Consider the following 21,634-nt stretch of genomic DNA (forward strand, 5'->3'; position numbering starts at 1 on the left):
AGAAAGAAAGAAAGAAAGAAAGAAAGAAAGAAAGAAAGAAAGAAAGAAAGAAAGAAAGAATGAATATTGTCAAGGGATTACTCTGGGGGTAAGTAGAACAATGGGAAATTGAATAGAACAAGCGCTTCAGTCATTTTGCCCAGGGGCTGAGGTAGCTCAGGGACTATGTATGCACTCCACAGTTATTCGTTGATTAAGAGCTGTTGGAGGAAGGTAGAAGGCTTCTAGACTTTCCCACATGTGAATAGAAGGGGTTTCCTGGTCAGAGGAAAACCTCAGGTAAAAAGTCATAGGTGCTGCCAGTTGGAAGCTAACTAAGCATGCATGGGTGTGGTTAAGTGCTGAGAGGATACAGGCAGGGTATTAATGGTATCTGGCTCATTTTAGTTACAACTCTTATGACTCTTGATCCATTTTATAAAGGAGGAAACTGAGCGAGGAGGGGTGGAATCCTTGCCAAGTCCCTCAGTTTTTCTGGAGCAGAGCTGCAATTAAAAACCCAGTGACACTATGAAATAATACTTATCGTATAGGATTGTCATGAGGGTTAACTGCACATAAACGTACCTAGCAAGTAGTGAGCACACAGGAAATAACAGGCATTCCATAATTGTCATAGTCTCGTATGCCTGGAGTTTTCCAGCAAGAGACCGGACAACATAGCACATGAGGACCCAGAGTTGGGGACCTATGTCCTAATCTCAGCAATACCAGCAAATAGCAATGATCTGGTACACTGCAATAAATCTACTCTTCTTTGTGTGTGCAGTGGTAAAAACAGACTGAAAAAGTTACTGTTCTTCCCTTTAAATACAATTTTAATGATAGAAGAAAATAATAACCTTACTTAAAAATCTCAAAAATAATGAAAAATTAAGTGACACAAATTCTTTTGTGTGACTATTAACATTTTTGTACCCTCCCTTTTATTTCTCTTTCACACACACACACACACACACACACACACACACACCTATTTTTACCTGGTTGTTATCATAGTTTATGTATATTTCTGTATACAATATTTTAATACAAGTTAGAATAATGTAAGAAAGCAATGGTCTCCATATACCATTTCCAATTGAACATGTTACCAAATTTTTAAAACTTTTTGTCTGACTGATAAAAAGTGTACTTCAGTGTAATTTCTCTTACTAGTAAGATTGAATATCTTTGCATATGTTTAAGGCTCATCGTTCTTTTCTTTCTTTAATGATAATGCATTTTCCATTGAGGTAGGCAGAGTTCTAGGATGAGAATTCAGCTCACCTGACAACTCGATTTGAACCTTGTGAAGCCTTGAGCAGAGAACCCAGCTTTATCGGGAGAGACTTCTGATCTGTACAACTATGAGAGAATAAATGATGTCTCATGCCACTAAGTTTGTGTTCATTTATCACACAGCAGTAGAAAAGTAGTGTATCCAGGCTTCTCCATAACTTCCCTATTTATTTTTAATATCATCGCAGAAGATGCCATCAGTGGCACCTGACATAACTATTTTCTTACAGTCGAACATTTAGTTTGCCTTAATTTTTTGCTATTGTAAGTACTGCGGCGACAAACAGGTTCATGCACATAGCTTTACCCATTTTTTATCAATGTTTATTTTATCTTTTATATCAAACAGATAATATATTACCGGTGTCAAAATTCAAATGTATAAAATGATAAAAACAATGAAGAATTTTCTTCTCACTTCCATGCCTTGGCTATACATTTTTCTAGGCCCCAAACAATCTAAGTATTCAATTATTTTGACTCCTTCTAGAGGTATTTTATGCCTGAATGATAGCATACCACATCCACTGCTCTGTACCTTGCTTTTTCACTAAGCAATATATTTTGAAGATTCATCCATATCAGCACCTAAAAGTCTCTGTAGCCAAATAGCATTGTATTTGTGTAAATGTACCGTAATTGGCTTAACATTTTTGTTATTTAACCATAATGTTATTTACCCATAAATATGCAATAATTTATTCTGTTGTATAAATGTACCATAATTTATTGGTTGATGAACACCTATGGGTTTTTTTTGGAATTTTGTCCCTGGTCATCATGAAAGATAATATGGAATAAATAAACATTAGGACAACCAGAAAAGCTAGCTAAATGTTAAAAAAAAAAAAAAAAAAATGTCTACCTGAAGGTAGTAGAGGGTTAAAAAGAGAGTAAGGAATTACTTGGTTAGGAGCTGAGGGGAATGGAAATCCAGGACTGTGAGTGAGCCCAGCCTCTGAGGGTGCTTTATACCTGAATGAAAAAGTGCTGAGGACTTCATGACAACCTCATGGGACGAGAAGGAGTTATGGACACTCCAAGGTGACCTCTCAACTTTGGGCTGAGACTGCAAAGGGATGAACCTGAGGAATGAATGAACCCCAAGTGACAAGCCCTCATGGGGACTGATCACATCTTCCTAATTCTGAAATTGGATTGAGATGATTCAAGATTGCTAATAGCACTTGGTGGAAGCAAAGGTAAATCTTCTCTGTTGGAATAGAACCACAGATGACTCCCCATTATTTTTAGAAACAGTTTTACAAATAGAAAGTCCCAGCCACCCAAACCAACCAAGAAAGCCAAGGAAAGCCAAAGAAAAATTAATAAAAACAATAGGAAATAAACACAGATCCAGAGGGGTCCCAGAAATTCAGAGACTAACTTGAAAATCAACATTGTTACCATGCCCAAGGCAATAAAGAGAAAAAATTTTCAGTGGAGTATTGGAAAAAACATTGTTTTCAATCTTTTGCTCTTATAAATACAGCAACAGTGAATATACTTGTGCAAGTATATTTGTAGAGGAATATGTAGATGTGGTATTTCTGTGTCAAAAATACTTGGCAGTTGTAATTTTGATAGCTACTGATGAATTGTCCTCCCTAGAGGTGCCACCAGTTTACATTCCCACCATCAGTGTAGGAAAGTGGCTGTTCCCACATTCTTCACAACCCATGTAGTAACACATTTTTAACGTATTTCCTAGTATGATGAGTGGGAACGATATCTCACTGTAATTTGTATTTGCATTTATCGTCTTAAAAGTTTGAACATAATTACATATGTTTAAGGGCTATTATTTTTTCTTGAAACATCCCTTTAATTTTTCTATTGGATTGTTGATCTTTTTCATAATGTTTATGGGAGGTTGTTTTTTTTTTAATATATATTAGGGAAGTGGGTCCTCATTTCCTAAGATATAAATTGTAAATATTTTCTCACTTTGCCCTTGAGAATTCTGATTTTGGCTACTGTGGGCTTTGCTATGCCAAAATTTTTCATTGTCAATTTTTGACATTTTTTTTTTGTTGTTTCATTACATCTGGTGTGGGTTTTTTGGGGTTTTTTTTTTTGTTGTTGTTTTTTTTTTTTTTTTTTGGTCATGTTTAGGAAGACCTTTTCCACTTAGAGACTATTTATCAAAAATCACTACAATGTTTTCTTGTACTCTTAAATTTCATTTTTAAATTATACTGTTGATCCAACTAGTCTTTTCTTTCAGACAGCCATCTGGTTATTCTGTACCATTTGTTGAATAATCTTTCTATTCCTTACTGATTTGAAGCCACTTTTATACTTAATCCCTGTGTACATCTGGGACCATTTATTTGAGTTGTTTTCTGTTTCCCGTGTGTGTCTATTCATGTAGCTATGATCTATGATCTATGATCTTTCCAAATCATTTTGCTTTATACAGTATTTTAACATTAAGGGTTGTCCCTTCTCAATATTCTTCCTTTTTAGAATTTACTTGGATGTTATTATTTATTCATTTGTATTGGCTTTGAAATCAGCTCTTTGTTTCTCAAATAAGCCTGTTGGTATATTCAGTAAAATGACACTACACATATAGATTGATTTAGAAAGAATTGACATAGGTTTTCTCCATCCAGGATCATGGCATGCCTTGTCATTTGAACACGTTTTCTCTTTGTCTCTCAGAAGAATGTTACTGTTTTCTTTATCTAGATCTTAAACACTAATGGTAAGTTTGTTTTTGTCATTCCATTGTGGATGGAGTGATCAACACAAACTAGTGTTGATTCTAACTGAAGGGCTACTAATTTATAGATTTGAAATGTGCACCCTGTTTTCTTGGCAAATTTGTTTGTTCTTTGTAATAAAAAAATTACCGGGGCACCTGGGTGGCTCAGTCTGTTGAGTGTTCAACTCTTGATTTCAGCTCAAGTCATCCCGGGGTCATGGGACTGAGCCCCATGTTTGGCTCTGGGCTGAGCATGGAGTCTACTTAAGATTCTCTCTCTCTCTCTCTCTCTCTCTCTCTCTCTCTCTCTCTCTCTCTCCCCCTCCCTCCCTCCCTCCCTCCCTCCCTCTGCCCCTCTCCTCTGTTCATGCTCTTGTGCTCTCTAAAATAAATATATATTTTTTAATTATCCCAAAAAAAACCTACAAAAAATGAAAAAAAATTTTTCAGTTTCTCTTTGGTTTTTCAAGTATACAATAAAATAATAAATACTACATTTTTAATTTTTACACCTTTAATTTTTCTTTTGCTTCATTATATTGGATTATACTTACAGAATTAAAGTTAAATAGCTGTGCTGATCATTATTTATCCTGAATAATGACAAAAATGGAGCTGCTGGTTCAAGTGAAATACATCTTTATTATTTTGGTTTTAATTTACCTTAATTTTATTACTAGCAAGTTCTAACATTTTCTTTTCATTTAATTTTTTCTGTTGGATCTCCTGTATTGGGCCTGAGTTGATCACATTGCTTAGTTCATGGAACTTTGTCATCTATGGGCCATGTGGGCTCCTTCTTATTTTAAATTTATTTGTTCCCAGTTATCACTATTGTTATTCCATATTCCTAACCCCTTCCCATGATAGGTTGCCATCATCATGTATTTAAAGTGGGTTGCTTTGTTTTTTATTGTGTATGTTATTGAAAAAGATCATTTGTTTCATGTACATATATGATTCATTTACATAAGTGGTTTTGTATCATGTGTCTCAGTAAGTACTGTTGCTGTGTGAACATCTGATTTGTAGCTTGTACTGCACTACGAAATTTCCTAGGGTCTGTGTATCATATTTTACCTATTCATGCTCCAGCAGATGGATGTTCAGATTGCCTCTGACTCGCTGCTAAATTCTCTTCGTTTCTCCTATGTTATGGAAGAACTTCTTTGGGGTATTCATTCAGGATCTTGGGTTATATGCCTATAAAGCCATTAATGCCATTTGGGTCTTTAGAGTGGCAGCACCAGCCTGTCCTCCTATGAACAGGGCCCGAGAGCTCTTTTACCCCTCGTCCACTCCCTACCAACACCCATACGATAGGTTTTCTATATGCTTATCCCTTGTGTGTTCATTTCTCCTGTGTAATGATTGTTCATATGTTTTTGTAAGTATTCATTTTTAATGTATCTCACATATTCTTTGTAAAAAAGCTATACCAATTTCACCTTATTGCTAGGGAAGTTTCTTGATATTTATGTTTGAAAGATTTGTTGTTTTTTTTAAATTTTTTTAACGTGTATTTATTTTTGAGAGGGAGAGACAGTGCAAGCTGGAGAAGGGCAGAGAGAGAGGGAGACACAGAATCTGAAGCAGCCTCCAGGCTCTAAGCCGTCAGCACAGAGCCCGATGCAGGACTCAAACTCACAAATGGTGAGATCGTCAGCTGAGCTGAAGTCGGCCACTTAACTGACTGAGCCACGCAGGCACTCCTATGTTTGAAAGATTTGTGATGTTCCTTCAAGCCTTACAATTTTGTGATTTAAAAGGCATTTAAAAATTATTTCTATCAGGAGTTTCTACTTTTTGTAAGAGGGGCTTAATTTTCCCACAAACTGTTTGTCTAAATATAACAGAGAAGTAGCTGAGAATTCTAAAAAAAAAAAAATACTAGAACAGGGATGAGGAGGGGCCAGGAAGTCACTGGAGGCACAGCAATCATTTTAGAAATATATTTACTCACTCATTTAACAAACAATTACTAAACTTATTATGAGCTGGGCACTGTAATAAATGTTGATGATACAGAGATGAGTAAGACAGTCACCTCCCTTAAAAAACACATGTCCAGTGGAGGAGAGAGCTGTGTAAAAACAGATTAATTGCAAGAATTACTACAGAAACATTAGCAAAGCCTGGGGACACAGGTTTCTTCCATTATGTGACTCAGGTTTTCCAGTATTAAATTAATGTGTTTATTATATTGATGACACATTTTCAGAGTCATATTAGGGGAGAGAAAATAAAAGAAATAGAGATGAATCCATTGATTGTTGTATTTAGTCAACAAATATTTACTGAATGACTCGTTTTGTCATTGGGCCATGTATCAGGGATATAGAAGTAAGCAAATGTTAAATGATAACAAAAAATTATTGTCTGATTTTAAAGTTCTCAGGAGCTTTGTGCACTATGATTCATATAGCACGTTGAGCCAGAATAGTTAACATATTACTTAGTCATCTATGTTGAATGTCAGAGATCATAATACACGTGTGTACATGGGAGTAAGCACTTCAGTTTTGTTGGTTGTAGGTACGTAATGCTACGTCCATCTTGTTTTACTAAGAGTGAACAAAGGTGCATTAAAAGGAAGAAATGTTTCCATAAGGCAGGCGATTCTGCTTGCACGGATAGTGACCTGACCTCTTCAGGATGTCCTCAGGCAGAGATGTAATGCATGAAGTCAGTCCTCTTCAGGAATTTTCCACCACTACCCCAGGCAGAGGGATGCCTTCCATGTAAGGAAGCTGGGTGCGTGCAAGTTCAATGGTATGTGATGGCAGAGGTTGGTTGTGAAAAGTCTGTGAAGAATTCTAAAAGCTACAGGTGATATAAATTTTAAAACTAGATATAGTCATTTTATTTCTAAGGCAATAGTGGGGTTCTTTGAAGCCCACAGAGTCTAGAGAAGAACAATTTTCAACTATTCTTTCTTTAAATCCCCTTGAGGAAATATATCGGACCCTGAGGTAGCCTCCCATCATCGTTCCCTGACTATGGAATAGCCCAAGGTTTAGATGTGACTGACTCCATCCCCAGATTAACTGTGATAATCCCATCCTCCTTTCCATGTTGATTGGTTCATTGGCAGCCAGAGAGGCCTTGGTGGAGGAGGAGAATCGAGCTAGACTTTGAAGACAGAGTAGCATTTTGATAAGTGGACAGCAAATTACAAGCAAAAGTGAAGAAACAGGAATATGCAAAGTTTGCTTAGGGATGGTGAGTAAACCTTTTTTAACTAGAGCAAAATGTTATACTGTCTTTATCTCTCAGAGCTGCCAGGTGATTAAACTCAATTCTTGCATTCAGTAAACAATTATTGAATGGTACATAGGGTAGTACTAAGTGATAGGCTTCAAAGGAAGTTGCCTCAAGGTTGAGAAACCCCACAATAAGGTAAACCCATTGGTTTTAGAACTAAAAAGGCCTAAGACATCATGTAACACAATCCATTCATTTTCAAGTACAGACTGAGGCCCAGATAGCTTAAGTGAATGGAAGTAGCAAAGTACACAGGGAAAAGAACAAGTTGTCAGAGTCATTTAAACTCTTTTACTTTAATTTCCATCACCAGACAAGTGGCAGTAATAGCACAAGAAGCTGTCCTCGCTATCCAGGGAAACAACATAAGCAAAGTGTCAGACGCAAAATAGATACTAAGTAAATATTCTCTTTCATTTTCTTTCTTCCCTTTATTGATAGCAACACAGAAATCCTATAGCAGAGTTAGGAATAACTCTGCTTGACTCCCAGGACACCTCCCTCCTGCACAGGACAACAGTCCATTATTAGAAATCCCATGGGAGGGGCGCCTGGGTGGCGCAGTCGGTTAAGCGTCCGACTTCAGCCAGGTCACGATCTCGCGGTCCGTGAGTTCGAGCCCCGCGTCAGGCTCTGGGCTGATGGCTCGGAGCCTGGAGCCTGTTTCCGATTCTGTGTCTCCCTCTCTCTCTGCCCCTCCCCCGTTCATGCTGTGTCTCTCTCTGTCCCAAAAATAAATAAAAAACGTTGAAAAAAAAATTAAAAAAAAAAAAAAAAAAAAAAAGAAATCCCATGGGAAGGAACAACAGAGGCCTCCGACTTTCTCCAAAGAGGAGGAGCTATCTTCAAAAACTTATCTAGTTGTCTTATGTACCAAGCTCATTCTCTTCTCCAGACCTGTGAACACCTTGATTCTGAATCCTCACCCCTGTGGGAATGCTTTTCTTCCTCCTTTCCAATCAATCCAAATCCTCTGATTCATTCATTCATTTATTCAGACATTCAGTCTTCATGGAATCAGGGAGTCATTAGACCTCTACTGAGCACTTATTTTGTGGCAGGCACTGGGATAGGAGCTGAGGTAACAGCACCAGAGAGAAGAGCCTGCCTTCAAGGAGTCTAGCTGGGGCACAGTCTACTTCAAGCACAGATATGCTCATTCTAGGGAAGTTAAGGGATGATGTTATAGAAGTATGGGCATGATATCTTGAGAACATTGGACAGGGAAAACTAGGTGTGCCTGAAAGGTCTCTGCCATTATTCTACTGCAATTACATATCCATCATTTTCTTGTCTGCCTCCAATTACACATAAAGATGGCCACACACAATTGAGCCCATAGGTACATATACTGCTCAGTACATATCAGTGTAGTGATATCAGGATGTGAATAGGTATAAGGTGTGTATCTAGCCAGGAAGGACCAAGGCAATCCAATCAAGGGACCTCAGGTTTATCTAGAAAAGCAAGGAGTCATGCCCAGGGGTAGAGGATGGATAATTCCGTCATTAACAAACTTTAGTTTGTTAATGGGCCTACTGCAGTGTTTCTAAATCTTGGTGGCACATAGAATTATCAGGGGGTGGGGGGCATTTGAAAAATACAGATGCCCAAACCATATCCTAGACTTGTGGAAGCAGGATCTTTTGGGGTGAAGCACAAGCATATGGGTGTGACATGTGGTTGATTCTGATGATTAATTAGCAGGGGTTGGGAAGCACCGGTCTATTTGGTGCCAGACATTTGCAGAACACTGAGAATGCACAAGCAGTCCTATTCATGCCTTAGAAGACAAATCTCTGTCCTAGAAAAACTAAGTCAGGTGGGAGAGACAGGCAAGCAAAGGTACACAATCAAGCAGATAAGCTCTTCGATAGAGACAGGTATGAAGTAATGTTGGAACTGAGATGAGAAGGACCAGTATGCTTCTGGGAAGTGGGGGAAGCTCAGTAATGTTGCATTTGAGATGAGATACAAAGGATGTGCAGGAGTCTCCCAAATAAGAAGGTGTGGGAGGCTATCCCAGGCCTAGGACTGGGCTTCTAGTTCCCACTGGGCTTAGCCACCAGGTCCGATGATGTGGAGGGACGTCTGAGGGAGAAGGATCAGGGCGCATACATCCTGGGACTGGGCTCTTAGGTGTGTCTGAGGTGAAGATGGTGATGTGATGGATTGCATTAATGATTTATAGCTGTTTCATATACCATTTTTATTTCTTTCAATCAGACCTTTATACCTAGGAAACAGTCATAGACAGAACTTGCAGTGGGAATACTCAAGAAGGGCAACAATTCCCTCAAATTTGAAAACAAAGAAAAGCTTTTTGTGTTAAGTCTAAAAAATTCAATAGTGAGATCATAAAAAAGGGGGAAGGGCAGAAAGGGGTGGGGTCATTCTGCAAGGGCAAGGCATGGACATAGGAGCAAGGTTTTCACCTAGGAATTTCAAGTTCAGTGTGGCTGGGGCAAAGCACGGGGGGGGTGGGGGGGAAGGCTGTGTCCGTGGATAAGGTGGGGGAGGAAGGTGTGCTCTGAGCTCTGAAGGCTTCTGATGCTCTGCTGTAGGGTAGACATCACCCAGTTCGCACTGGGGAATCCTAGTTATTTTATGTAGGACGGTGCTAGGGTCATTATTCCTTTTCTGAAAGGTCATTCTGAGCGTGTGTATATTTTCTTTCTCCGACAGAATTGTAAGCATGCAGTCAACAGGAATCATATCTTGACTTTTTTTTTTTTTTTTTTTTTTTTTTTTTGGTATCACCAACAGTGTTTAGCAGAGCAGGGGACACATGTTGAGATGTCAGTAGTTAATGGATTCATTAATTATTTGAGCAGCACAATCCCATACGCAAGTGAATGTCGTAATATGGCTATTACAACCCATGTGGTGCTTGCTCTTTAGAGATCTCAAGCAATCTTAAACTGGGATTCTTAATTTTTTTTTTTCAACGTTTTTTATTTATTTTTGGGACAGAGAGAGACAGAGCATGAACGGGGGAGGGGCAGAGAGAGAGGGAGACACAGAATCGGAAACAGGCTCCAGGCTCCGAGCCATCAGCCCAGAGCCTGACGCGGGGCTCGAACCCACGGACCGCAAGATCGTGACCTGGCTGAAGTCGGACGCTTAACCAACTGCGCCACCCAGGCGCCCCTGGGATTCTTAATTTTAACATGCACACAAATCACCTGGGGATCTTGTTAAATGTGATTCTGATTTATTATGTCTTTGGTGGGGCCTGAGATCTTGCATTTCTAACAAGCTTCCAGATGCTTCTGCTGATGACAATTTGGATTTCTGTATTTTGAGTGGTAGGGATCTTGAGATTCCACTGCCTTATTTGGAAAAGTTCCAGTAGTGGGGTCATCTGTGAACTGTGGAACATTCTACAGGGATTGTGGAAATGAAGAGGCTTCCCCTTGAGAAGCTAAGACTCCAGACAGCTCCCTTGGGCCTGGTTCTGAAGGCAACCACATGTCTCTTTGGCCCCTGGGGTAGACATTGATATTGTTTGCCTTTAAAGAAGCGTCTGGACGGGGCGCCTGGGTGGCTCAGTCTGTTGAGCGTCTGACTTGGGCTCAGGTCATGATCTCACAGCTCGTGGGTTCGAGCCCCATGTCAGGCTCTGTGCTGACAGCTCAGAGCCTGGAGCCTGCTTCTGCTTCTGTGTCTCCCTCTCTCTCTGCCCCTAACCCACTCACATTCTGTCTCTGTCTCTCTCAAAAATAAATAAACATTAAAAAAAAAATTAAAAAAAATAAAGAAGCGTCTGGTGCTGCTGCTAGTTTCTTCCTTGCCCTGCGAGTATCGAGTTCCAAAGAAAATCCATTAGTAACAGTGGAGTTGATAATAGAACAGCACATTAAGTCAGAGGACTCTAAAAACAGCATGCTGTCAGCGTGTAATTTGTTTAGGCCCAAGTAGAATGGAGCGTTTTCTCAGGAATTTTCAAGTTTGAAATTGGATTATGGGCCACTTTGTAACTTCTTGATGTTTTCCTCTGTGAAAATGCTCTCATGGCCATACAATGGCAAGCTGGAAGTCCCTCAGGGCTCACCAGCTAGTAGGCATGAAGACGGCCACATTGGTTAGGCTAAAGTCTGGCAGCTTGGTACCACTCATCACCGTGACCAGGGGCTTAGGTTTCATTGTGAGATTTTCTGACCTTTTTTCTGGCTGTCAAAGAAGCACCAGGCCACATCTGCCTCCATCCCCAGTGTTAATGTGTGTTATTGCCTGTACTGGCATCTTTCAGCCATGGACCCATGATGGCTGCTCCATCTCAGACAGCTCCCCATGACACTACCAGTCTCCTTCATATCCACTCCATGCACGGGTATGGCCATTGCTCACTTGGGCCATAGCTGGGAGGTAGTCTAGGGTAGCAGCAAATGGAATTATCTCTGGACAGAATGCCTCATATCAGCTGTGGGACTTGGGCATGTTCTCTAACCGCTCTACACCTTAGATTTCTTACCTGGAAAATGAGGTTAACTGGAGTTCTATAATCTCAAGATTGTTGAGAAAATAAGGTCATCCACTTAAGCTCCTAACTCTATTCCTGGCACATAGAAAATGCTCAGTGAACAGTATTATTCTCACAGAATAATGGTTCTGGCCTGGGCAAACTTCAGGCTTCAGCACAGCTGAGACCAGTTAGTTAACAAGTTTTCATGACATGGTTGATGGCTCTGGGATAAGAAAAAGGGGGAAATGCAACTGCTATTTGATATGGAGATGCTCAGGTATGATAGACCCAAGTGCTTTCTCCTGGGGTCCCTCTCAGGGGCTTCCTGGCATGCCTTCAGGGCTGTCTTTCTATGACAAAAGATGTTTTTGCTGCAAAAGGATGTCCTTGAACTTATCTAGACTCCTTTGAGACCAGGCTCAGAGGTAAATTTTGTCATCCCGGGCTCCATTTCATTTTCCAGCATCAACTCCTCCTTGAGGTTACTGATAGTAGAAATCTCCACTCCCTAGAAAGGGAGCCTTTATCCTACTCCAGGGTGTCACCTGGCCTTGGAACGAAGGCCAATCCTCTTTCCCCCCCAGGCTTGCCCCAGGGCTCACTCTCTTTCCTTCGTGCAGAGACTAAATAACTGAACTCTTGACTCAATTCATACTTAATTTCTATTCAGGCTCATGTGAGAGATAATCTCATAATAATAATAATGATAATAATAATAACAACAACAAAAACTAATTTTTCTCATGTTTTCCTTGCCCCATGGCCTCTAAAATCATCTTCCTAAAACATGCTTCTTCTTATTCCACTATCTACTTAAAGCCATTGTGCCCTCCCTGGCACTTAGGAGATGAAATTGACGTTAGCATAAGCATCTCTTTATATGTGCTGGTCTTTTGTCCTGAGATGCTCTTTGGGCCTTTGTTTTCACCCACTCAGCCATCATGGCCGAGCTCATATCTGACTTCCTCTGGGGATAGTTCCTGGCACCTGGCTGCATCCCCAAACCCCGGACATCGGCCAGGATCCCTCCTCCAGGCCCCCTTGACGCTCTGAACCTTATTCCATCACATGGCAACACACAATAATTCTCTTCCGGTTCTGCCTCCCCTCTGTCAAAGAGATAGCCTCCAGTCACAGGAGTGGCAGTGAATGAACTAATGCACATTAGTTCACTCACATTTTCCTAGTTCTTTTTTGTCCACTCTGTCCTCCGATCCTTACTATAGGTCTGTGAGATAAGTAAGACGCATATGACTGTGATCTCTGCTTTCTATATGAGAACAGGAGTTTCTGACTAGTCCGTGGTCTCCTGTCAGCTATGTGAGGGCAGAGGCAAGTAAACTCAGACTGAGTTCTTAGGGCTGTAATCCCAGTGCCCCTTTTCACTACTTTTTATTGCTTCCATTTGACAGAAACTAAACCCTGGTAGGAAAAGGGTCCCAAGGGAGACAAGGCATGGGGCCAAGGAAGACTGAGGGAGACAGCGACCTGCCGAGGCACTGGAGCTGCAGAATCACTGGGGCTCACAGGTAAGGCCGTTGGGTGCAATGAGAACCCTGGGGTGTACTGTTGGCTGACTTCATGACTTGAGGGAACATGCTGTTTGATTAAGACGAGGTAGATAGGAATGGAGACAAAGAGAAACACCTTGAAAATGACTTTTATGCAAGACCAGACCACACTCAAAATCCGGTCTCAGGCACCACCTCGCAGAGTGCCATTCCTTTCTAGCAGCCCTCTGGATTGCTCTAAGTGACGAGGGATTAATTTTATAAAAGTCTTGAACTGCTGCTAAGAGTCCTTTTTAAACCTGAAAGCAAAACAAACAAACATGAAGTCCTACGGAGCCGAGAATAAGCTCCGAGAGGGAGTGAGAGCGTCGGAAATAGTTACTGGGATGGAGGAGGGGACCATGATGTACCTTGTTTCAAACCCCCGCCGGCACTGTCCACTCACCCACCCGCAGGTTCCGTGGGCAGTCTGAGCTCGGCCGGGGGCACCGGGGGGTGTCGCAGGGAAGATGCCAGGATGGGAGGGCTCAGAGCTATTTCAGACTCAAGGCTGACATTCACGGAGACCTTGAGTTACGTCATGAAAACCGTCTGGACTTTAGGCCCCCTTATGCCAAATGCGGTTTCCAGAAAAAGGATCCGCCGCATATTTGGAAGCCCATCAACCAAACGAGTCGTCTCGTCACTTTCGTGCATGAGATCTTTTCATTTGTGAAGAGCATATTATTTTGCTTAATTATGGGCTTTGAGGAGATGGCGTAGAGCAGCGGAAAAAGCATGAGCCGGGAGTCAGAGCGACCTGGGTCTGAATCATGGCCCTGCCATCCACCAGCTGTGGGGCCCTGGCCTGGTGGGTCTCAGTCTCCTTGTACATGAATAGAGAATAATTTAATAAAGACCCATATCGTAGGGCAGTTGTTAGAGTTGGACTGTTAGTGCATGTCAAGAATCTTGTCCTATTCTGCTACTCAGATATTTAGTAATCAGTCACTAGTATTAATAAAGTGACTGACTTTTAACATAGTAACATTTGGTAAGTGAGATTTCATGTTCACTCCAGAAATATATATGTAGTGGTATCTTATATATAATCTTTTGCTGGCTAAATATACTGTCTATGTTAAGTTTCCATTTCCCAGTGGAACTTGCTGTATCAAAACCCCTCCCCAGGCTCACCTTTCCTTAGGGAGTTTTCTTAGATGGACCCTCACCGGTGCCCTCCTGGTGCTGAATTCTTACTGTTTATTTTATAATCATCTATACCATGATTAATTATGCTTTTCTTAAGGAAGGGTGCATTCTGAAAAGAGAGAGGATTATCTCTATCATTCAGTCACTCATTGCCTAAGACTTGAGTCTTCATCGCCAGTATGGGGATAATATTTAACCCATGTGTCTTACAAAGGTTATTTTGCCCCTGAAAAAAAAAAAAATCAGGTAAGATCATAAGCGGGAAAAGATTTTCTAAATCATAACAGGTAAGTAAATTCAAGTGATGACGTGATTTTTGGTATAGATCCTTTTGCAGCCGATAGGAAATGTCTTTGTGCTGTGGCCACCTGCCTGGGAGTCACCTTGAGGTTACTCAAAGCCTCTCTCCACCACCGGATGTTAGGAGATTGGGTAACTTTCTTGAGTAATTGTCTCCTCTGACTCATGTTCCTTGCGATCCCCAGAGTGACCTGTGTGCTACTCAGGATGAGCAAGGAATTTCTTCTCTGGAATTAAGGGATAGCCCCAAACTTTCAGCTTAGTCTTTTTTTAACACAGCTTCTAGAACTACTTACCTGAATAGCCACAGAACAAATCTGTGCTGCTGTTGGATTCATGTTTGCTGAAATATATTTTGAGTACATACTCTGGAAGGGCATAGAATTTCCACTTCTCTATTGAGATTCTGTTCATGGATACCCATCTCTCCTTAAGACCCAGTTGGGATGGGAGAACATAGTTAACACATAGCATGAGTATGAAGAAGTCATCAAGACATACCTTTTAGGTGTACTTGACCATCTTTCTTTCCTTACTTTCTCTGTTTCTGGTCTCTCTCTCTCTCTCTCTCTCTCTCTCTCTCTGTGTGTGTGTGTGTGTGTGTGTGTGTGTGTGTGTCTCCGTGTGTGTCTCTCTCTCTCCCCTCTATTTCTCCCTTTCCCTCTTTCCCTTCCTTTTTCTCTTTTTAAGTCCTTTCCCTTTCCTACTTCCCTTTTATTACACTCTTTCCTAGTCATTCCCAGGCATAAGTCATTACCTTTGTTACATGTACTCAGAGTACAACAGTTGTGGGCATCTAGTCCAGGTCTGAGATTCTAATCCTTTGCTCTGTATTGTAATTACCTAGAGAGCTAAAAGATACTGATGCCTGGGCTCCAGTTGAGCTAAATCTCAGGGAGGAGGGGGATCCTAGGCCTACTACTTTTAAAAAGCTTCCAAAAAGATTCTAATGTGCATTCAGCTTACACTGGTTGAAGATATTTGGAGAGCAGAGATATGACAGAACTATTCTAAAAATAAACTAAAATAAGATTTATGGCTCAAAGAACTGCAATCATGTGGTTTGGCCACACTTGCTTGTTTTCTATCCATCAAATAACAAGTATTTTTTGAGAACCACAGAAAGAGTGGCTGGTTATGCCCAGGCAAAGCTTTTAGGTGAGTTTCAAAGATAAGGCTACTAAACACTTTTATATACATTGAATTATTCAACCTTCTCAACAACTCTAGGGGGCCTTATTTTTCCTTCCAGTTTACAAGTGAAGAAGCACAGGCACTGAGGGATTGCTTAAACAGCTCAAGGTCTGACCACTAGTTAGAAGTGGAGCCAAGAGATATGAATGCAGGCATTGTGCAGTCTTCCTTTTAATTATCACATGATACCTCCTCTCTGCATTGACAGATAAGATGAAAACACAGACATTTACTGGAGCAGTGGTTCTCAATCTTGGCTGCAAATTAGAATGATTAAGGGAGTTTTGTAAAAATGTCCTTTGCTCAGGTCACACCTTGGACCAATTTAATCCCCCAGACTCAAGAACGGAACCCAAACATCAATATTTTTTGAAGTGTTGCAGCTGACAAAATTGGAAACTACTGAATTAGAGGGAAGAGAGCAATATAAATGAGAGTCATCAGGATAAGCTTCATAGGTAATATTTCACCTGAACTTAGCATGAGACAGAGTAATGCCCTCCCCCGCCAAAGATGTCCATTTCCTAATCTCTGGGAATAATTTCTGTTACCTTATATGGCCAAGGGGAAGTAAGGGTGCAGAGATGTTAAGGTTGTTAACTAGCTGATGTTAAAATGAGGAGACAGCTTGGATTATTCAGGTGGACCCAATGTAATCACATGGGCCCTTAACTGTGGAAGAAACAGGCAGAGGAGGGAGAACCAGAGAGATGGTAGCATGAGAAGGACTTGGCCCAATTCAGCTGGCTTTGAAGATGGAGAAAAGGCTCAAGGAATGCAGGTGGCCTCTAGCTGGAAAAGACAAGGAAACAGGTGCTACCCCAGAGCATCCAGGATGAACACAGCCTTGCCAACACCTTCAGTCTAGCCTAGTGAAACTCATTTTGGACTTCTGACCTCTAAAACTATAAGAAAATGAATTCATATTGTTTAAACCCCTGTTCATGCTAATTTGTTTCAGCGGTAATAAGAAATTAATACAGTGCCTTAAAAAGGATGGGTTTAGAGAAATGTGTGGTGAATGTGAAAAATACCCATTTAACTGCAGATCTGACTTTCTGTGTATAAGTATCTATGTGCTGCACCCTTCACATCTCTGCCCTATGCAGTGACTCTACGATGTATCTGTAGCCTGCAGTTGAGCTCGACTTCACACTCAAGACTCTAGAATCAGCACTCCTTCCAATTACCATACTGTGTACTTTTCCTCAGGAAGTTCCACAACAACTTAGGATCCTGACGGTTTGGATTCTAAATGGCAGTGGTAATGGTGGTGGTAGAAGTGGAGAGGAGAGGATGAATCTAGGAAACCTAGAGATGAAAATCAGCCCAGGGGAAGTTAGGCTACTTGAGAAGGACAAAGGAAAGACAGAGCCAAAGAAATCTACAGATGTTCAGCTGTGGCAGACTTAAAGGGTGGTGGGTAGTATCTCTGATAGAATTGAAGGTGCTAGAAAACAGAACAAATCTGGGGACTGGGATGGCACAGGGTGATGGCATTACAATAAAGAATTTGACTGGGAAGGAGACTCTAATCTATGGACTATCCCAAGTGATGAAGAGTATCATTTTTATGTTAATGAAATGGCTCCCAGTAGGCCCCTACTTAATTGTAGCATAGGGGCTGGTCACAAGAAAGACCCACCATGTTGATTAGTGAGTTGGGACTTTGAGCTTCCTTGACATCTGTGGCATGGAGGAGGGCTAGAAATTGAGCCCAATCAATCATGCTCATGGAATGAAACCCCAGTAAAAACTAGACAGTGGAGCTTCTTGGTTAGTATACACATTATTGCTGTGATGTGTGTGTGTGTGTTTGGGGAAGGGGGGAGGTGATGCCTTTGATTCCCCTGGGAAAGGGCACAGAAGCTCCACGTCTAGGACCTTCCCAGATCTTAACCTCTAGGGGGATCCTTTGTAAAAAGTATAATCATAAGTATAGTGCTTTCCTGAGTTCTGAGAGTCATTCTAGCAAATCATTGAATCTGGGGGCATGGGGCACCCCTTTCTTTTGTAGCCAGTCTGTCTGAAGTTTCTGTGGCCTGAAGATCCCTGAGACTTGCGGCTGGTGGCTAACCTCTGAAATGGAGGTAGTCTGGTGGAGGACTTTGCCCTTAACCTGCGAGGTCTATGCTGCCTCGGCTAGTTAGTGTCAGAATTGAATTCCTCCTCACCTTCTTGGGAGATACTACATGACATAAATATCCGTGGGCAAAACTCAGAAGTATGTGAAACTAATTTCCCCCTCAACACTAAGGCCAAAAGAAAATGCAGAGAACATTAAATACAACATTAAAGTACTCACATTGTACTTCTTAATTGTCCATTCTGACTTCCCCAATGTCCTTGAGCCAGCGTGATGGAATGAGATATGAGGGTGTCTTAAAGACAAAATGCAGTGCAAATGGAGTTTCTGTTACTCACTTGCTGTGAAATGGTGGGCATGTAACTTATTCTCTTTGGGCTATAGCCCTTTATCTTTAAAATGGGAATATTAAGCCCTAATTTGGAAAACTGCTAAGAGAATGCACATAAAACGGTAAGATCTTGGCACATGAGAGATGTTCAGTGATTGTTATTTTCAGCTGTCCTTTAAGATTATTTCCAATTGGAATGGTTCTTTCTGAGCGAGATTTCCTTCTATCCAGTTTATCAAAAAGAAGTCAAAGTGATTGATGTGGCTTCACTGAACACTCAGCGAACTATCGGACTTTGGGGGGATATGCTGACTCAACCTCTCAAATGTCAGTGGCTGTTAGAGAGTTTTGTCTTTAAGAGGGTCTTACTGTAATTGAAAAATTCACCATCTCTGCTACGCGTCGGAAGGGAGAAAGAACATCCCTACAGCGCCTGTATCTGCGGTCTCTGCGATGCTTGCAACGGCCTGGTGCCACATTTGTCCAAACTCATCCTGGCTGCAGGTGCGCTGTGTGGATGCTCTGAACAGCACCATTGCCATTGGCACACCATAAGTTTCGGTGACTTGTCCAGGGAGGACCAGCATGTCTGGGGCCCAGAATGAAAGCCAGGCCTCCATGTCCCTTCAGCTGCCTCCTCCGATCTCGCCTCTCTTCCATTTTGTGGTAAAGTGGTTTCAGCTCTGAACCAAATAACCAGCATCGTTTCCTGGAGGAACGCCCGTGTTTCATTTCCCTCAAATGATCACACAAAATGGTTGGGTGCCATCCCTCATGTGAATTTCTCTCTTGCGAAGGAATAGGTTTTAAAAAACACTTGCCTACTATGCCAAGTGCTGTGATAGTAACTTCCGTGGGGTGACCGGATAAGCTTCTGTGGTTTTATTCTATCAGTTGTGCAGACAGGGAGGCTGAGCCCCAAAGCAATTACACTATTTAGGAGAAGAGACAGGATTTAAAATTAGGTGCGTCTCACTTCCAAACCCTTTTTCCTTTACTGAAGGTTTATTAACCCACGTGGGCCTGCTTCTGAGAAAGACAACTACTTATCTGGAGGTAGAATTTGCTCTTATTTTTCTTTTATTCCAAGACCTGATCAGATTTTATTTTTTCTAGAACCTTTATGATGACATTCCCTATTCTTTAAGTGTGGCTTAGTCAACAGAGCATATTTTCAAATAATTAGGAGAACATACAGTGCCAGCTACACCCAAGTGCCAGTCTGTTGGCTTTAAGTTTTTTTATACCCAGTCTCAAATCCATGGCTTGGATTTAAACAGAAATTTATTCTGGAGGCTTTAGCACAGCTTACTTCTTTTGCCATCGCCTCTTAGTAAGCAAATCCTGGATGCTTTCCTTGCCACGAGTGCTTAATGGCAGAGTACATCTTGTCACCATCCAAGGCAGATCCTTTTGAGTGGCATATTCCCATGGCTGGAGGGAAAAATACGATCCAGATCCCACAAAAAACAGATGGAGTTTTCCATGCAAAACCATTACTCTTGGGTTCCTGGCTAGTGGATTTCTGTTTTTCAAAATTGTGGGTTTTTTTTTTTTCCTTCTTGACTCTTGCTGTCCCTCTGTCTCAGGAGTAATGTTTGGTATCTCAAGCTTAAATCCAAAGATGTAATCGAGATAGACCATTGGAAGGATGTATAAGACTTGAGATAGCTATGACTAGGTCAGGCAAATATTACACCCAGCCCAAGAAGTAGACAATAATAGAGGTCCCAGTAAAAGAATGGTGGATGTCAGGGGAATTCAGCTGAAGTAGGCTTTTAGGAAAATGATGATGATATGATAACTGGGTTATTGGGATTTAATGAGATGATATCTGTAATGGTCTTAAGTGTAGGGCTCTGTTCCTCACAAGTTCTCAATAAAGGGCCCTTCCTGTGAGTACCACGGTCAATGTAGAAACAAGGGCAAATCAGCTGAATCAGTGACTTTCTAGCTTTTGCCTTTATAGAACATTGTTTCTCAGAACCTAAATGGATTCAGATCTAATAGGAAAGCATTTCGTAAATAGTAGAGAGTATTATTATTGCTGTTGATATTATTTCCATGACATCAGCATCAAGGGAGACAGTTAAACTGTCAGGTGTGAAATGCAATGATAGTTACATGCACAGTGGGATTAAACCCACTCCAAGAGAGAAAACTGGTGGTTCCCCATTTTCGTTATGAGAAGCACAAAGTTAAACAAGAATCTTGATAGGACTGAGGAGCTCTGAGTTCTGACAGCAGCTGTGCGATTTAATTTCTTGCAGCCTCATTTGGATCCTCAAGGATTAGATACAGTATTCCCCAAAATGTCCCAATAAGAGCTCTAGCACTCCAGTCCTGACCCGTGACTCAAAATTCATCCTGGGTGGATGCTAGGGAATGTACATTTTGAACAAACATCCCAAGTGATGCCTTTGATTAGGTCAGGTTGATAAACACTAGGATGGAACAATCTATAAAGGCCACCTACTCTAAAATCCCAAGAAAGTAGGAGTTTCTATTAAAGACACCATTTTTACCCAATCTCAACGTCAGAATGAGAGCTGTTAAGTCCTGAAATTAGGTTCCATTGGCTGTGTGTGTGTGTGTGTGTGTATGTGTGTGCTTGTGTACGTGTGTGGACATGTGTGTATGTGTGTGTGTGCACATGCATGTGTGGTGTGCATGTGTGTACATGTGTGCATGTGTGTTGGGGGGAATCACTATAGCAATAAGATGCTTTAAAAATGCTTAAATCAGAGGTCAGCACTCTCCAGGAGGGTTTAGGAATGGCTGGACAAGGCAGGCAGGATAAACAGATGACCTCGTGTTGTCTTTCAGAAACCTGTGATTCCATGAGAACGACACAGGTTTTATGCATGATCTGTCCTGTTTACCTCCTCTTGTCTGAAGTCAGTGAGTCATGAAAAACCAAAATTGCTATTGAAATGTCAATTTGGAAGAACGTCTTTGTTTTACTTAGAAGGATTTTTGTGGAAATATGACTTAAGCTTTTGTGTCTCAGAAGATGAGGTGGATTTCCCTGGGAAAAGACTCAAGAAAACCCAAGGAAATGGGAGACTTATTTTGTATTAAATATTTGGAAAAAGACAGGAATCTCAAACCATTAGTCATAACCAAATGCCCAGTGATGGTGCTTCGCCTCTGATGACTATCCTGGAAAGATTAATGATTCTTTACTGTGACCTTTCCTTTCCACTCTGGGCTCCCACCTGCAGTCTGAGTTGCCTATTTACCTCGTGGCTGAACTGTTCGAATGGTCAGCTCTTCTGGTTTAATAGTCTCTAGCCTATCC

The 21,634-nt window shown here is 41.2% G+C and overlaps 1 long non-coding RNA gene across 6 annotated transcripts in view; it reads left to right on the top strand.

Moving 5' to 3' along the window:
• LOC131494476 (uncharacterized) overlaps window positions 1-21,634 on the top strand; it is a 259,326-nt gene that overhangs the window by 226,810 nt on the left and 10,882 nt on the right. For all 6 annotated transcript variants that reach the window (XR_009253424.1, XR_009253425.1, XR_009253422.1 and 3 more), the window contains one exon: window positions 13,133-13,249. This is a non-coding gene — a long non-coding RNA (uncharacterized LOC131494476). The remainder of the gene's footprint in view (window positions 1-13,132; window positions 13,250-21,634) is intronic.

This window comes from Neofelis nebulosa, chromosome 14 (genome assembly GCF_028018385.1).
Source record: "Neofelis nebulosa isolate mNeoNeb1 chromosome 14, mNeoNeb1.pri, whole genome shotgun sequence".
NCBI classification, from domain to species: domain Eukaryota; kingdom Metazoa; phylum Chordata; class Mammalia; order Carnivora; family Felidae; genus Neofelis; species Neofelis nebulosa.